The 18,248-nt window shown below is 38.6% G+C and overlaps 1 long non-coding RNA gene across 1 annotated transcript in view; it reads right to left on the reverse strand.

Annotated features, from left to right (window-relative positions):
* Positions 1–3,185: 3,185 nt before the first annotated feature.
* Positions 3,186–18,248, reverse strand: part of LOC137095906 (uncharacterized) — a 23,798-nt gene continuing 8,735 nt past the window's right edge. The window contains exons 2-3 of the long non-coding RNA XR_010909053.1: positions 9,075–9,194; positions 3,186–3,323 (exon numbers count right to left, since the gene is read on the reverse strand). This is a non-coding gene — a long non-coding RNA (uncharacterized lncRNA). The remainder of the gene's footprint in view (positions 3,324–9,074; positions 9,195–18,248) is intronic.

The raw sequence follows: 18,248 nt of genomic DNA on the forward strand, positions 1-18,248 counted from the left end.
CATGTCAGAAAAAAGAAGTCAATCGGTGTGAGCTTTTTCCACCCTCAACCAGAGGAAGAAGACCAACACTTTCTGGATCAGCAGGGGGGAAAACCACTTTGCACGGCATCCAGCTTAGTATTTGTGATACTGTAAGCCAGACTTGTGACATCCTAGTAACTAAAGGAATTCATATAGTTGCTGTTAGATTGCAATGACCAAAAGTGGCACCAAAATTGTCTTTGAAGCCAGTTATCTCCCACTCCAACAGAAAGATTTCTGAAACACTGGTAAGCAGGGCACCGCTAGAAAATACAGTTTGACCTCAATTTTTCGGTCAGTGTAGAAGAAACATATAATGCAGCTTGAACTGTGTTGAAATGCATTATATGGGTCTACACTGGCCATATGATGCAGTTCACACTGTATTTTATAGCAGTGTAGATCCAGCCAGAGTGATTATGGATCCATCCTTCTCCTAACAGCAAAAAGAAGCAATAGGGAGTCTTGCAGGGTTTGTCACTGGTGCTTTGTTGTCTTTCTGTTAGGCGAGGCTCCATTGTATTGACAATCTTTCATTTGTGGGAGTCAGCCTGTTTCTAAAGCTAGGACCTTGTAACACCTGAGGATACAGCCCTGGCTCTTGTGCATTCCAACTGGAGGTCAGCTGTGCTGCAGAATTCGAAGAGGCACGAATGCAGGGTGAAAGGCAGAAACGTGCCAAGAGGAAGGCGTGTCAAGCCAATCCTGACTGGGACTGCCTTCCACCTGGAAACCGATGCTCTCACTTCAGGAGAACATGTGGATTAAGAATAGGGCTCCACAGCCACCTACAGACTCATCGCCAAGACACTAAACTTGGAGGACCATCATCCTAGAGCTACGAGGGATCGCCTAAATAAGTAACAGCTAAGTCTTTCAATGCAGGATCTTCTCTTTGTAATTACATAGTTCCGCCCCAATCTTTTTTTTTTGCCCCAACGTTGTATTTTGTGGTGTTCATGCAAAATAAAACCAACAAAAAAGCTTTCCCACAGAAATCCAACAGTCCACAAAATGTACAAAAATGTTAGCTATCTTGCTTAGTGAGGATACCTCTTCCAGAATGTTTTGTTCTCAGATACACAAATGAAATGTATGAATTGTGACTTTATTGCAGTTAGACACTATTCTGTGCGATTACAGATAGTGGCAGAATATCAGGATAATCAACTTTACCATCTTACCACTCAGCAGTTGTGCAACTGTATTGATTCATCAATCCATGGTCCAATAGCCATACTTCCAGTTAGCTTTACAACTCAAGTCTCCTGTTTTTCCACTGCTCAGCAATTTTTGAAAAAGTAACTTTGCAACTTAATATAATTATTAATATAAATTAAATTTTAAAATTTAAATCAATCAATGACTGAAAGAGAAAGGGAGGAAGAGGGTGATAACCCCACCTCTGACATCACTTCAGTGTTTGCATGCTGGCGCAGAAGCAGAACAGGCTCATTGCAGAAGGTAAGTGATGGGAATGAGGCACAATTTGTAGTGATGGGTGTATTTTCCTTTCAATTGCAAATGACAGGTGTATCATTGGGACGTGACAGATGGACAACAGGTTGCACATGTGTGAGAGGAACCATCACCAAAATGACAGTACTACTTCAGTGATGGTTTGCTACCCTTGTGCAGCAAAGTCCTTACATCTATAGGACTCAGCTGTTTAGAGTGGTAGTATTCTATTTTATTCCCACAGATTTTAACAGTAATAGCATGGGAATGCACATCCAAGTGGCTTCCAGAATTGTGTGCTTAATCCCCACAGCCATTAAAGTAATCCTGATTTAAACCAAGGCATTGAAACATAGTCATAGGACCTTATCACACCCCTTCATTTGACCAGCCAAACACGGGATTTAACAATAAGTCTGCTCATTATGTTACATTTGATCACATGTTAAATGTTTGTAGGTATCTGGCTCCAACCTATATTAATCTCACATAATTTCACTATCAAATTAAAATAAAATAATCATATATTCCACTCCACCAATAGTTTCAAAGAATAACAACATTCTGTCTCTAGCAATTCTTTCTCTCTTCCTCTCCCAAATTACATGGCAGCAACTTGAAAATGGCCCATAAAAGTCTTATATCTAGTTAATGTCCTGCTGTCTATCTTGCACTTAAACTGGTATTTTAAAAAAAGAATAAATCAATTATATGTGCACCAAGTAAAATGCATAATTCCTACCTACAGCTTCAAGACAAAGCTGAGTGCAGATGAAGTACCTCTTGAAGCATTATTTCCTCGCTAAACCTTAATAGCCATTGTCACCTTTAAATGTTTTGTAGAGTCTTTAGAACTGCTATCAGATGCTTCATCTAGGATCAAGTTAAGGTCAGAGGCAATTATCATGCAGCCATTTGCTTTCACAACAGACCTGGGAAGGCAAAATTTTCATTGTTCTTTTTAAAAGTCCCAAAGATGATGGAATATACTTTTCCTTTTTACTGTCTGGTAAAGTGAACTAAGGGGGAAAGTGGCATCATTGGAAAAGCCCTCAGAGCTTTCTAGGGACCTCTTCAATGTGATGATGGGGTCCCCCATGCCAATTTGCCAGCCTCTGTGGCAAATCAGCAGGGCAATGGGGCAATCCCATAGTAGCCCCATTGTTCCAAATAGAACATATGGAGGTTCTTGTGTTGGTGGAGCAATGTCCTACCACACTGCCACCCCAGTTGAGCAATGGAGCCCTGTCAGAAATGAGGCTATGTTGGGTGATGGATAGCATGGGACTCAACTGGAGTGGCAGCATCTTAGGATGCTAAAATACATCATGTGATGAGGCCGTAATTTCTGTTCCATTGTGGCCAGTTTAGCAGAATGTGGTCATTTTGTAGACAATAGTACTTTTGATATTGATATTGTAATGGAGAGTAGGATTTTTATCTTTTGGATGCAGTCCACTCTCTGTTAGCAATTGAGAAATGCTTTTTCAACCTGTCTGTGAGATCAAAGTGAGCCAGCCAATAAGAATCAGAGGTGCCACAACCAACCCTCTTACTTTCTCAGTTCTACTATAATAATAGGACTTAAAAGCAGATCAGACACAGCTCCTTTTAAAAAGCTTGTGGTCATCAGTGTATGTATATGGGAGCTCCACTGTTCTGGAGACGTTTTCACCTTCAGGGATTCAGAGATGAAAAATATTAGACTGATAATTCAAAAGTCACAGATGTATGGTAACAAGAGAATATTGTTATGGAGTGGGTGCTTGCCAAAGAATAAATGAACGTATAGAAAAGCACTGAAATGATTTTCCTGTGATCAAGATGGTAGCAAAGTCTTCACTCTGGAAGGAAGAAAAAAAAAGTAATATCAAGAGAGGGAAAGAAAAGAAACTGGTAACCTCCACTAAAGTGACAAAAGCTTAATATAAAATCTGTGAGCCATATATCATGGGGATGACAGAAAACAGAACGACACAGGAGGAAAAGAAAACAATCTGATATCCAGGAGAGAGGTCAGGCAAAGACTTTAGAAGTGATGGAATCTAAAGAATATCCTCTGACACTCCCGAGTCCCTTAATACAAGAAGTGTATTAACAGGTTGAACCCCCCCAGTGAAGCCTAAATGGAGCCAGAGAGGAAGAGGGTAGATGAAACACCTGCGGCTCCTGACAAATGAGCAAGTTTAAAGAACATAAGTTGAAAAATATGGAGAGAGAAAGAGAAAGGTATGCAGTGAGGCCAAGCGAAATGGAAGCAAGAAGGGCTCTGGATACAAACAAAAATCACAATGCCCTTCAGAATGAATGCATTTTAAAGGGGTCATAATTCTTTGGGATTGTGATCTTTCTTCAGATCATATGTCTGCAGACGTAGGCCTCTCTCTCTCTCTCTCTCTCTTTCTCTGTATTTTAGATGCATACAATGGCATTTCAGCCTGAAGAGGTTTATAAACCAGTATTACAAAAGAAAAAAAAATCAAAGGCATAGTCATGTTTGTCTGGGATGTCAGAATGCAAAGGGATCTTCTAGCATGTTAGAGACTAAATGAGAGAAGAAAGTTATTATTATTATTATTATTATTATTATTATTATCATCATCCCACTTCCTCTCTCCCAAAGTGGCTAATCATACAATAGGTAAATCAAAACCCAGAACATACAAACAATAAAAGATAATTAAATACAATACTTATTAAAAATACATAGTTAAAACCAATAAAAGAATTTAAAAATACATAAAACACAGCACCCCTGGCTCAACCTTTAATATGTTCATCTTAAAGAAAGGTATTAGCTTTACTGCCAGAAGGAAGCAGGGAGGAGGCCATTCTGGCTACTGTGGGCAAGGATTTCCAGAGTCCAAGAAGGCCTGCTCCCTCACACCCCAAAATTATGCTCACGATGGAATTGGGACAGGGAGAAAGGACTCTTCTGGTAGCTCAGGCCCAGGGAAGGTTTATACTAAGAGATAATATCTGCCAAAAAGCCTGCATCTGAACTGTATAGGGATTTATAGGTACTTTGAATTGTGCCTGGAAACGGAATGGCAGCCAGTGAGTTGTTGCAACAGACTCCCTGTAGCCAGCCCCAGTTAACAGGCTGGCTGCAGCTTTTAGGACCAGCCAAAGTTTCTGAACAGTCTACAAAGGCAGTCCTACATAGAACATATTACAGTAATCCAAATGGAGTATAATGAAGGCATGTACCACCATGGCCAGATCCAGAATCTCAAGGAACAAATATAGTTGGCGCACAAGTTTTAAATGTGCAAAGATATTCCTGGCCAATACAGTAACCCGGGCTTCTAAGTTTAACACTAAATTCAGAATTACCCCCAAATTGAGGATCTGTTTCTTCAGGGGTAATGTAACCCCATCCAGCATAGGCTGGATCCCTACTTACCGATCTCCCATCTGATTGACAACGGGCCCATCCAGACAGTACCTTTACTGCCGTATCTACTGCAATAAAGGAAGGACTGTCCAAACAACATTCTGGACAGTCCTGAATTAATTCGTTACACGCCAGGAAAACCATGGTTTGTAGTGAATTAATTAGATAGTGCATTTATTCCATGCCTTCTTGGAAAGCACGGTATAAACCCACTATTTCTGGTTTTGGACTGCAGGATACTGCAGTCCAAACAGTATTCCCACAGTTTACCGGACTAAATAAGCCTGGTAAACTGTGGGAATACCTCCCTCCCTTCCCCAAAGCTCCCAGACCCTTTAGAAAAGTAATGAAGAGTTACCTGACCTCCATTACAGGCTTCGGCCAGCTCTCCCAGTGCATAGAAATGATGTGCCAGGAGAGCGGGGGGGGGGGGGGGAGGAAAATCGCTCTCCACTCTTGCTCTCCTGGCACATCACTTTACGTGCTGGAAAAGCTGGCCAAAGCATGTAATGGAGTTTTCACTTGTTTTCTAAGGGGTCTGGGGGCTTGGGAGGGGGGAAGGGTGTACGGCCTCCAAACATTCTCTTGGACTAGTCCCACGAGAACATCTGGACAGCCACACCAGAAAGCACATGTTTTCTGGGGTGGGTGTGGACAGGCCCCCAGGAAAATCCACATGGATTCTTCTGGGATAAAGACCTGTCTGCCCACCAGCAACCCTTGCTTACAGTGTGGGGTAACATGCAATTTTCCCCCTTTGTGCATTATACTGAAACCCTAAGATGTCGAAAAGAATCACATTCTGGCAATAACACTTTGTGCCCAGATACCAGCAGCTGCAAGGTGAATACATTTTTGTCATATATACAACCTCTAAGTTTACTTCTGCAAACACAGAAGGAAAAAAAACCCCACAATAATGCCTATCCAATATCTAGGGAACTTGGCATATCACATAATAATTATCCAGATTAATTGATCCATTGCAATAACTGGTATGATACTTCTTTAATTCTTTCCTTGAAAATGATTTTTAAAAATTACAGGAACAAAATGTAAACCTTCCTTTAGATGCTTAAAGGATACACCAAAGAAATTAGAAAAATCCATTTAACATATTTCTAACACAGGAAGGCAATATCTCATTTTTTTAAAAATGGAAAATAATGTATTGTAGGACTTTTCAGTGTTCCTGTTATTTATATAGATGAACAATATTTCTGTTAATATTGCTCATTCCTAGCTTTTGGTAACTGTGATTTAGGACTGTCTAGCCACTGTATATTTATCATCATTCATCGCTGTTCATGAAAAGCAGGTATTCTGTTAGAATACCAACCAGCATTTATCTTCTATAAACACTTGAGACTTTCAAAGCAGTTTTGGAACATTGGCGTTCTGATTGTTTTTTTAAGCAACCACATATTTCCATCCCCTTTAGAGAAATGTGGGGAACGGTTCTTAACATCATAATGTAATGATCACCTGAATTTCATAACAACACAAATGAATTACATTGAATTGCAAAATAAGGACCTGAGATGTCTTGTGCCCCTGATTGAATGTGGGTTTTTAGAGAAGCAAAGCAGAGATTCCAAGGACAAACCAATTGTCAACTCTATGAAGTCTTGGGAAAATAATTTTGTTTGATTTTTTAAATGAGACATTACCAAATCTATGCTTCCCAAACTAGATAAAAATAGGCAGGGATTATTTTAGCAATTTACACATATGTAAATAATTTAGGCATGTATAATCAATTAAAAAAGTTTCAGAAGCCATTACAAAATTAGGCGGGCGCTAGCATTTTGTTTCTAAAGGTATTGCCACAATGGCAGAACACGTTTACCACTGTTAGTGTATCAAGTTTTAGAATTTATCCACAGAGTTTAGGGGAATTTTCAAAGTTTTGGGTGGATCCCTCAATCTTCACTTACAAGGAAGCAGCGACTGTGGTCAATGAGGGTCTGTTCCCCTGTCAGTTGGGAAGCAGATGATTGATGAGCCCACTCCTCCTGAGACCAATTTCTGGTTGCATAGAAATTTCCTCTTACATTGGAGACACAAAAATCCACATCCAGGGTACCTCTACACTGTAGAATTAATACTGTTTGACACCACTTTAAATGGTATGGCTCAAGCTATGAAATCCCAGGAGTTGTAGTCAGCACTATTTGGCAGAGAAGGCAAATTATAGAAATACATCTCACATTATTCTATAGCATTGAGACATGGCAATTAAAATGGCATCAAATAACATCCATTCTATAATGTAGATTAACCTATAGTATTTTTTCATGTGAAAAACAGCATGGTGGGAAATTTGCACAGAATCAGTTCTGAACTACAAATAGCCTTCAAAAATTATTCACTTGCAGGAAAAAATAACCAAAATTATTCATTGCTTCTTTCAAAAAAGAAGTTAGCAAAGAATTATATCCCAATACATTAAACAACAAAACCACAATGAAATTAGCATCATATCAATTTTAACAGTATAGCTCCCTTCTCAAAAATGGATAGAGAGAGAGAGAGAGATACTAGTACTATTCAAAAAGTCGCTTGTGCCTCCTATGATCTGTACATTTTGTAAGATTTGTATATATGAGGCAATATTTAGAAATGAAAAAAATCCTTAAGAATTGAAACATTTACCTATAATTTCGATAAAGTTCAGTAAGCCCCGTAAATCTCCCAAAGTGAGTTTCATTTTCAGCACAAGCAAACTGTGCCAGTGTGGTGAAGCCAAGGAGGCCATTCATCTTTAAACTAAGGAGAGCCAGGATGTCTGTTGCTATTGTGGGAGGGCAAGTGATGTGGAAGAGGAACTGAGAAAGACACATTAAGGCTTGAAAGCTGGCAGCCCCTTTCTTCTGATGTGAACAGAATTCTGGGAAAATGTAGTTTGGGAAAGCAAAGACCCCTGTGGCAGAGAATTCAAAAGGCCCTGACCTAAACTACGTTTTCCAGAATTCTGCTTGCATCAGAACACTCCAATGAGGTAGGAGAGATATATTATCAATCAGTAACAGCAGCCAGCCACACAGTTTAGAGTACCAATAATTATAGAATCTGCAAAGAGGACTGGGAGTAAATCTGTGCTGGACTGGGAGGAAAATCCCTACATTGAAGTTCTATGGTATGTTGTGGCTTTTTAAAAAAAAGGTTTTGTCAAAACTTTGAAAATTTCCCCAAAATCAGTAGATGTGCAAATCTTTCTGAAACTTGGGGAGAAATGATGTCCTGGTTATCTTGTGCCATTGTAAACAAAATCAAGAAGAGACCTCTTGTAATTTTTTTCAAAAAATGTTGTTTGTAAAAACTTTTTAAAAATCCCCAAAATCAATGGATGAGTGAAATGCTCTGAAACTTGTGTGTGTGTGTGTGTGTGTGTGGATAAAATTGAACAAGTTATAATAACTAAGACAATGTGGGAACCAGTTAGGAATTATTTAGAGAATGTGCTAAGATGTGGAGTAGAAAAATTAAGACTGAGACTGATATTTCAAATGTAACTTCTGTAGTTTGATGTATAAATTGCATGTACAAGGAGGGAAGGGTGGGAGTAGGGAAAACCAATAAAACAATTTTTAAAAAGAAATAAAAACCATAATGAAATTAACAGAAATGTAGGCTGCTATTCAGTTAAGGACAACTTACTATAAAGCTTTGAAACTGCCTTACGTGTCCATTCCGTGTTTCATGACACACAGGAAGAATTGGAGAACCTTCTGGATACCATCTCATAGGCATAAGGATTAGAGAAGCACCGACACCACCAAAGGAGCCCTATATATCCCAGTGCTTCTCTAATCGTGTGCCAGGCTATGTGCAGGTAGCCAGAGTAGTCTCCAAACCTGTCTGCTGCAAAGCATGGAACCACCATGTAAGGTAGCTTCAGGGCTTTGTAGCAAGTGTGTTGGAGGTATATATCTCAATGTAGCATAAGAGGGCATACAGACATTTACACTACAGTGAGGGGGTGTTGGATTGAAGACATGGTGTGATAAGAGGAACATGCATTTGCCAAAAGTGGTGTCTCAAAATACATATGCTGAGAAAGCAAGCATAAAAAATGTGCATATTAAGAAAAAAGCATTAAGTACCTTCATGTTTCCCTCTAATTCAACAATATGGATCAAACATATTCACAAGTTAACAGTAATATTAATAATTTTAAAAAACATTTATTACTCACCTCTCCTTTTGGCTTGCAAAGCCGATCAGAGCTTGGAAAATTGATTACACTGGTAGGGAAATTCTGGGAGTTGCTATCTGAAAACTTTCCCACGTTTTGTTGCTGTTGCCAATGAAAGTTCTGAAAAGTGAGAAGATGGACTGTTTGGGAATCAGTTACTGACGAGATCATTTGGTACCACTGGGAAATGAAAAAAAAAATCTGTTTTATTGTGTATACAATGGAGCCTTTGGACAAAAGCTTCAATTTTCTAGAGGCAATGCCACCATCATAGCTAGAGGACAGAAAATCTATGATAAATATTGCAAAGTCAGAACAAATTTGTTACAATCTAACCATATAACACACACACTGCTCTTCCAGGAGGGAGATGCCAATAATTCATTTTTGTTCAGGATCAGCTGGTTGGGAAGGTAAGCTGGCAAACTTCTGACTTTTTGTATAGTCAGCATTGCTATTCACATCTACCAAAAAAATGTATACAACAAACTACATTGGGGAATTCTCCGGAGGAGACATCCTTCTCTGACAAGCGTAATGGTGCTGACAGTCAACCATAATGACTCATATGTGTAGGTTTCCACACTTTAGTGCCTGCTAGGCATTCGGGTGGAACTACTAGCGACCTCCCATTTGCAACTTGTGGAGGAGGTGACACTGACATTTCAATCACTACAGCAACACAGTGCTGTTATTACAACAAACCATAGTGCTTTCCATTTTCTTAAGACATTTTTTTTAAAATGAGAATGTACTCATTCACTTCCAGCTAACTTTCTGAAAATGGAATGGGGAGAAAGGGGAGAAGGATCAAGACTTTCTCTTTCATGTTTCAGTATTTCTTGGCACTTAATCCTTTTCCACAGCTTGATATCCCTTGAGACAGTGGCTTTTCCCTTGATCATTTTCGTATTTAAAAAATCTGTAGAATTCTGTAGTAGATAAAAAAAATGGCTCCACAATCTCTTTTCTCCCAGGCAAAAGGAAACTCAAGAAAATGTCTTGAAATATGGAACTTGCTAACCCTTGAAAATTAAAATAATTCTTTTCTCCATAACATGTTTCAAAGTTAGGAATCACTTGGGGAGAAATTCCTAAACAGCATAACAATGTCACCTTTCAAGAATGATTTTGGAGTTGAAATAAGAACTATGTGAACATTAGAAATCTTTGTCTTTTTTCTCTTTGAGATAACCTTTGTAAAAACCATCCATCTTTCAGTGGTTGAAAGATTTTATGGCTTTATCTATGCATGAATGTGCCTCTGACAGACATTTATTTAGGGATTTTTTTTATCTTTTGACATATGGCCACTTTATATTAATATAAATGCCTACCCTATAATTGCACCCTGTATATCCTTATCTATTTTCTTAATCCCTTTTATCTTCTCCTGTTTCACTTCTCTCCTTTTTTCCCTTTCCTTTTTTCATTGTGTTTACAGCTTAAAATTTGATTTAAATATATATTTACATTTTAAATGAATGCGAAAACTCCAGATTATAATGCTTGAAATGATTCCCCCCACCCCAAGTCTCTGCTAATTTATTTATTATTTACTTTATTTTTATCCCACCATTCTCCCAAGGTGGCTAACAACAATATAACACTACAAAGATGCATTAAAATACAAATAAAAAATTACACTCCTTGTGTCATTAAAATAAAAATGTTAAAATACAATTAAAAACTATATACCCAACCCAAAATCCCACTCATCTCTCATAATTTCCTAAATGCCTTATAGCAGAGGTACATTTTCACCTGCCTGCGGAAGGCAAGCCGGTATTGGGGATATCCTGGGCACTTTCTAGGGAAGGAGCTGCAAAGTCTGGAAGCAGCAGCTATCAAAAAATCTCCTCTCTCCCCCCATCCCATCAAACAAACTTCAGTGGGTGATGGGATTGAGAGTAGGCCTTTTCCAGAAGATCTTAATATTCCAACATAACAGAGATATGTAATAACCTGGATCCTAGCTGTGTAGGACTTTATAGGTCAAAACCAGCATTTTGAACTGTGACTAGAAATGAGCTGGCAGCATTTTAATTCCATTGTCCACATTGCAATTGTGTTTTGTTTTTTTTTTTTGGAAAAAAACCCTTAGTCTATTCAATGGGACTATTAGATAGTCTCCTGACACTGCCTATTTAACAGAAATGTTGGTGTTAGAGCAGGCATGGGCAAACTCCAGCCATCTGGGTGTTTTGGACTTCAACTCCCACAATTTCTAACAGCCAGTAGGCTGTTAGGAATTGTGGGAGTTGAAGTCCAACATACTTGGAGGGCTAAAGTTTGCCCATGCCTGTGCTAGAGATTAGTTCCTAGGCCATTAGAAGGATAGCAGTTCAACCTTTTTCAGCAATTTCTTTGGAATTCCAGACTAAAAATATGGAAATGCAAAATTAAACAACCAGTTCATATAGAACTTGACTAAGTAAATAAAATAATTTTGAACCAACTATATTTTATATTGAACCATCTTTTACAAAATGCCCAATTTGTTGTTGTTCATTCATTCAGTCGTTTCTGTCGGCCGTCACCTCCCCCAGTTCCTTTAGAGTCAAGCCAGTCACTTCAAGGATGCCATCCATCCATCTTGCCCTTGGTCAGCCCCTCTTCCTTTTTCCTTCCATTTCCCCCAGCATTATTGTCTTCTCTAAGCTTTCCTGTCTCCTCATGACGTGGCCAAAATACTTCATCTTTGCCTCTAATATCCTTCTCTCCAATGAGCAGTCGGGCTTTATTTCCTGATGCATGGACTGGTTGGATCTTCTCGTAGTCCAAGGTACTTTCAGAACTTTCCTCCAGCACCACAGTTCAAAAGCATCTATCTTCCTTCACTCAGCCTTCCTTATGATAAATGCCCAAATATGCACTCAAAATGTGTCACCACATGACACAGATGTGCAGCACAGTTGCTGCCTCTAGATATTACTTTATGACAGCAGAACACAGGGTTCCAGAGTGAATCTACATTGTGAAAGGTATGGGCAACTGGATCTGTATGGATTTGGCCCAATTGCTATCTATACTGCCAATGAGTCTGCCACTGTGTTCCCTCAGGCAAGTAGCTGTCTCTCCCAGAGACTTGCTGATGACATCACATTTCTGGTGCGCTTATGTTGGACATTGAGCCATATGAAATGCAACCTCACTGCAAACATCTCAATGCAGTGACATCCTTGCCCAGTCAGCCATTTGAACGGCATCAGAGCAGCTCTGGAGTCCTTTAAACGAGAGTTTTCTGGAACGTTTAGACATGACATTCCTTTCATATGGAAAATACCTTCAATGAGATAGCTCCTTTCATGCAACTCCTCAAACAGAGGTCTGTAAAATAGAACATATGATCATCTTACCTGCAGAATAGGAATTAACCAACCAAATTGTGGACTACTATACTCATGGTTGAAAAACTAGGAAAAATGAAAGGGCTCCTCTAGCTTTGTTTAGAAAAAATGTATAAATAACAACATAATCCATGGACATCTGATATAAACTTGCCTACTGCAGGTCAATAAGGGACAAGGGAGATACTGTATCTTATTTCCAGTAAGCATATATAATGCTCTTTACTAATGTCTCAGCTGACATTTAAGTGTTCACAAATCACGCATTTCTAATAATCGTGCCAAAATGTCAGTGTGTTCTCTAATGGGGTGCTTTTGGAGAATAACCTCTGCCAGCATTGTATGTGGACTCTTTGCACCTGAGAAAGTATCTAACGTCAAGTCATCGAAGAGGCAAAGTTAACGTTCCACATATCTCTTGGGGAAGCAACTCTTAATCTTCTGTTTTGTTGCTACTAAAACTCTTTTCTTTTCCCCCTTTCTTTCTTTCTTTCTTTCTTTTTGAATAAAATGCCATTTTTGAGTGTGTATAGGAATAACTCAATTAAAGATCTGTTTATTTGAGAGAGAAAAAGCAAAATCTACCAATGATTGTGGAGTTGGAAAGCGAGGGCATACAGAGATGTTTTATCAAGATTGGAAAATGATGCACAGCTAGAATTGTTATACTTCTTGGAAGGTTGTAGCCCTGCCAATATTGGTAAAGGATTATTCTCGTTAACGTCAACTGTTATATCCAATACTTAGAGATAATGGAGTTTGTGGTCCTACAAGATCTGATGGTGAATAGTTTTCTCTTAAACTCTTCTTTGAAAAGATAGTTACCTTTAGGATTCACTGTAGCTTATAATTGGTGTCAGAACTTATCTGCAGAATATTTTCTTGGGTACAATCAATACTTAGCTATTCAATTTAGATTTTTTACTGCTACTAAAAAGGGCAATTATCTCATTTCTAATTTTAATATTGTTTCCTCATCCACACCCCTCCATCAGACTTTCAAACGCTTTGATGGCAACAAATATGCCAAGTTTTAAAATATGAGTCCAACCAGTAACTGAGAATCTTAGGCCCCTTCCAAACTGTTTTATATTCCAGGATCTAATTCCAGATTATCATCTTATATTAGATTATATGACAGTGGAGATGTATACAATCCACTTTAAAGCAGATAATCTGGGATCAGATCCTGGGATATAGGGCAGTGTAAAAGGGGCCTTAGAATCTAGATACATCTATTAAGGGTAAATAATATATGAACGTGCATGATTTGTTACAGCTTGGTGAACAATAGTTTATTAATTGGGAATAGGACAATTTGAATTCACTGAGGGCCCATCCAGACAGGCTGAAAAAGTGGGAATTGTCCTGTTTTACTGGAAGCGTCCGAATGACGATGCCAGTAAAAGGAAATTAACATGGAGTAAACTGGGCTTTCCCTGGTTTACTCCCCTTATTTGACCCAGGCTTTATTGAAAGGCCCGAGTCTAATGAGATATTGGGCCTGTGAGGATTGACTCCCAGGACTGCTTCCACAGTTCTGGGAGTGAGTCTCCACAGCTATCCCACTTCTTTGAAAATCCCAGAGGAGTGGAATGGCACCCAACCCCTCCCCTCCAGCCCCCCATTTAGGTCCCCAAGTTTACCAGAGAGACCTGTCAGCACCATAGGCCTCGCCCTACAGTCCACCTGGCATGAGAAAATGGTGCATCAGGAGGTGGTGGGAAGAGGGATCCTGATTTAATTTGGGATGACATGTAGGCTACCACTCCTCCTCGGAAATGCTTGGGATTTGAGTTGGGGTATGTGGACTGAAATGGATTGTTTTGGTACAACCTTTAGTCATGCCCGGAAGTGTCCTGAACTGCCTTTTCATATGCCCTGTCAGGGAATGCTCTATTTTTTAATTTGTCTTTTGTAAGAAATATTTTTTAAATACTAGTTTGGTTCCATTGATGGTTTGAAAATTGCTGGTTTAAAATTTGCCATATCTAGGGCTTATGTAAGTTCCTGCTTGGTTCTTCAGGCATTTGGGGGATCTTTGATTCTGTATGTCTGGAGGCATACTTCAAGGATAACACCTTTGCCCAATCTCTCTGTTGCTGGAACTCTGACATGAAAGGAGCACCAGATATGGACCTTCTGCAGCCTCACACATATCTGGGTCTCCCTTACCCAAGATGAGTTCAGCAAATGCTATGCATTTTGGAATGCCTCATTCTTGGACTATAGTTTGCACCCTTAGTAAATATACGAATGAATTACAGTGTTTCCCAGCATTTTTAAAGTAGATTTGATATCCCTTTATTGATAATCTGAAGAAGAGTCAAGGGTAATTAAGTTTCAGCCAGCTGAAACAGAAGGTTTCAGGCTAATGTGTTGTACTGGATGCCAATCATGTTGTAACTAATTATAGAAATCCACATCCTGAAAAGTTTACTCAGCTTTTCTTTTTTTCCGTACAAAGTGACCTCCATTGGTGTCTCTCTGTTTGACTAACTGTCTGACTGTGTACATAGAAAATGCATTTTCTGCTTTCCTAATATCCTTGAGAAGCAGAAGCTAGTTTAGCCTTCCAACAACTCAAGTTGGTAACTATACCAAGAAAAAATAATGGATAGATAGAAGGAAGAAAAAATGAGCAGCATGGTTTTTCCAATACAGCTATATTTTTGCTACTGATACCTGACATTTCCTTAAGTTAATCCAGTACCCTAAAGATGTTTTTTTTAATGAATAACACTGGCCAACACACATTTTGGTGCCTCAAAAGTTAGACCTGTTTCTAGGTATGTTTGACCTGCTGGTTCTGAAAATGGCACCAGTTTTTCTGCATAAGCTCTACTCTTTCAGATACAGAACTTATACCATCTACTGGTCACCCATAGAAAATTGTGATAACCATATCTAAGTAAGTAAGTAGAGCTGATACACTCAAGACAATGAGATTTTTTGAATCAACAGCACACAAAACCTCAGGAACAGGCCTAAAAACCAAGACACAAAGGAATTAATTTTATTATGCAGTGAAGTCATTTTATGTCCACATTGTGAACAATGGGTCATAAAAATGGAAGATTTTCAAAATATAGATTAAAAGAACTATATTCTGAATGCCTTCTTATCTAAAGTTTCATAACCACATTACAGTCCTAAATTAATTTGAGTAGCAGTGAAGCTTCAATGTCCTTTAAGTTCTTAAAGTCAACACTCTGTATCCATGGATTCTGTATACCTGAATTCAACCTTTTTGTGGCTTGAAAATATTAAAAACAAACTGAGATTTGCCATTTTATATAAGGGATACCATTTTACTATGCCATTGTATGTTAATGGGACTTGAGCATCCATGGATTTTGTTATCCACAGGGAGTTTGGCGACCAAAATCAAGAAGATACCACTCATGTTTCACTCTACTTTATTCAACAAGATGTATGACCAACAAACAAACAGCAAGCAATTATATTGTTTTACCTTGGGATATTGAACATAAACCCTAGTGATATAAGTAAGCTTCCAGAAATAGATTTAAAATAAATCTTTATTGATTTTTAATTTCAATATATTTTATTTATACATCTCTACCTGAGCTGTAACACTGGGAAATCAGGATTCTAATTAATATAGAGGGAACCAATCTTTCTACCTTCTTTTAGCTGAAGTTGGATAGGGTGCCCGCAATCCAACTGGAGCTCACATACGACCTTATTACATGAGTCAAGTGAAGCTTGCTGAAAAAACAGGGGCAGTGAGGCAAATCCATTGCCCCACACGCTGCTCCATTGTGGCAATTCCTCACATGCGGGAAGCGTAGCTTGAGCTGCGAGGAGCCAGGATAACATGGCAGGCTCCTAAGTTGGAAGGGAAGTGTTGTATGATACTTCCACTCCAATTGTGGGTAGGGCCTCTACACCTTTAGTCCAGAAACATCTTGGGATGGCCATGATGCCCATCTGTCGCTGGACTGGTGAGGAAGCATCCTAGGATGCTTTCTAAGCCTTATCTAATGAGGTCCATAGAGCTCTGCAGCCAGCTGGGTGTGGCAACAGCAACATAGAAGGTGAAGTGGTGGTTGATGTAGTCTCAGCTTGACTCCAAGGCACCACTGCAGTGGATTTGAGGGGGTATGTGTGGCCACTGGCTATTTCTGGGCCGGTTCAGAGCATTTGTGCTCTGGATTGGTCACACAGTTATTGGCCAGCATATACATGGCTTTATTCTATTTGCCACCTAGATCAAATGTTGACTTTTCAAAGAACTTTTCTAACAGAATACTTCATTTTCCAATGAACGAACCAGATGAAAGCATTGATCTTTGATCCGTTCTCTGAATTTTAGAAGGACAATTACAATTATACTGCTAATTTATATTCATCCTTGGGTCCGACCACAATTGAATTTCATTTTTAAAATCTTGCAAAAGCATTAATTAGAAGAACATAAGACATAAATTATTGATAGATTCAAGTATCAGACTATATCACTTTAGCAGACCATTTTAATGTGTTTATTAGGCCTATTCTATAACAAGGAATGGTCTTAAAATCGGCTTTTCTAACAGTCTTAAAAATTCCAGACATCCTAGAGTACATAATGTACAATCATGGTAGTGAGTTGTGTTTATTCAAGGATTTATTTATTGTATCAGGTCCCAGTGAACTAATTTAACGTAAGGGCAGTGCATAATGCTTCTGGCTTAATTTGGCTTTTACAAAGAACTACCCCATCATTTAATGGAATGTTTCCACTAGCAGTTAGTTAAATATGACTTAACCAGATATTAAATAGGTGGGAAAATGTACATTTTGCTTCCCCCTCCTCACACCTAATAAAAATTAAAAACAAATGTAAATTAAATGAAGAGAAAGTTTGGTCATTTTTATCAGAATTACCCATTCATTGCACTGCTGTTCACAGTTGGAACATCTAAATGTCTGCCTTTAAGTACTTTACTTCTCTTGTTTTAAGGATTTTGGTATCCTGACTGTCAAACATTTAAGATTAATTTAAAATAAATAATAAAGAAGTAATAACTCTAGTGAAAAAGTTCTCTCACAGTAACACTGGTTTGTTTCAGGATGGGAAGTGGTTAAGTAAATCTGTACCAGAAGGGCTCTGGAGCATGGGAAAAAAATCAGAATTCCAGGTGAAAAATAAAAAGTATACCAAGGAAGCCAACAGCAAAGGAATTAATCATTGAGAGTACAGGTATGGTTTCTGCATCTCATTCAAAACAATGTGACCCACTCAAGGCAGCAGATATTGCTAGAAGCTGCTGAAGCAGCAGAAATTTCAGCTTCAATGAAAGTGAAAAACTTGCAGAAATCTTGAGGTGTGAAGAAAAGAAAAGAAAACTATAGAAGAAGCTTTCTCCTGTAGAGGTTATAGCTCTATTTCTTCCATTTCTCTTTCAAGAAAGATAATAAAATGCTATTAATTTCCAGCTGGGAAATGAGGGCACATGTACATTATATACACTGTAGGTGGTGATAATGAGATTATTATTTTTAATTATAATAATTTCCATACCTAAGCCAGAGCCAAATAGCTGTTGAACACCTCTGGTTGGGCAGAAATATAAAAGCGGAAATGTATCATTATCTCTTAGTGAGATGATAATGAAGCGTCTTTGCTCACATGAGGGGGAAAGCATTATGCCCTCTCCTTATGTGATGACTCAGTACAACATAATAGGATACCTGGGCATTTATAGAGAGGGAAAAGTCCTTCAAGAAGGTCAAGTTATTATGAAACACAGCTAGGAGTAGAACTCTGGTTACCCCACTGGCAGAGACAAATCTTTCTAGAAACACTGATATTCAG

The sequence above is a fragment of the Anolis sagrei genome, chromosome 1, assembly GCF_037176765.1.
Source record: "Anolis sagrei isolate rAnoSag1 chromosome 1, rAnoSag1.mat, whole genome shotgun sequence".
Classification (NCBI taxonomy): Eukaryota; Metazoa; Chordata; class Lepidosauria; order Squamata; family Dactyloidae; genus Anolis; species Anolis sagrei.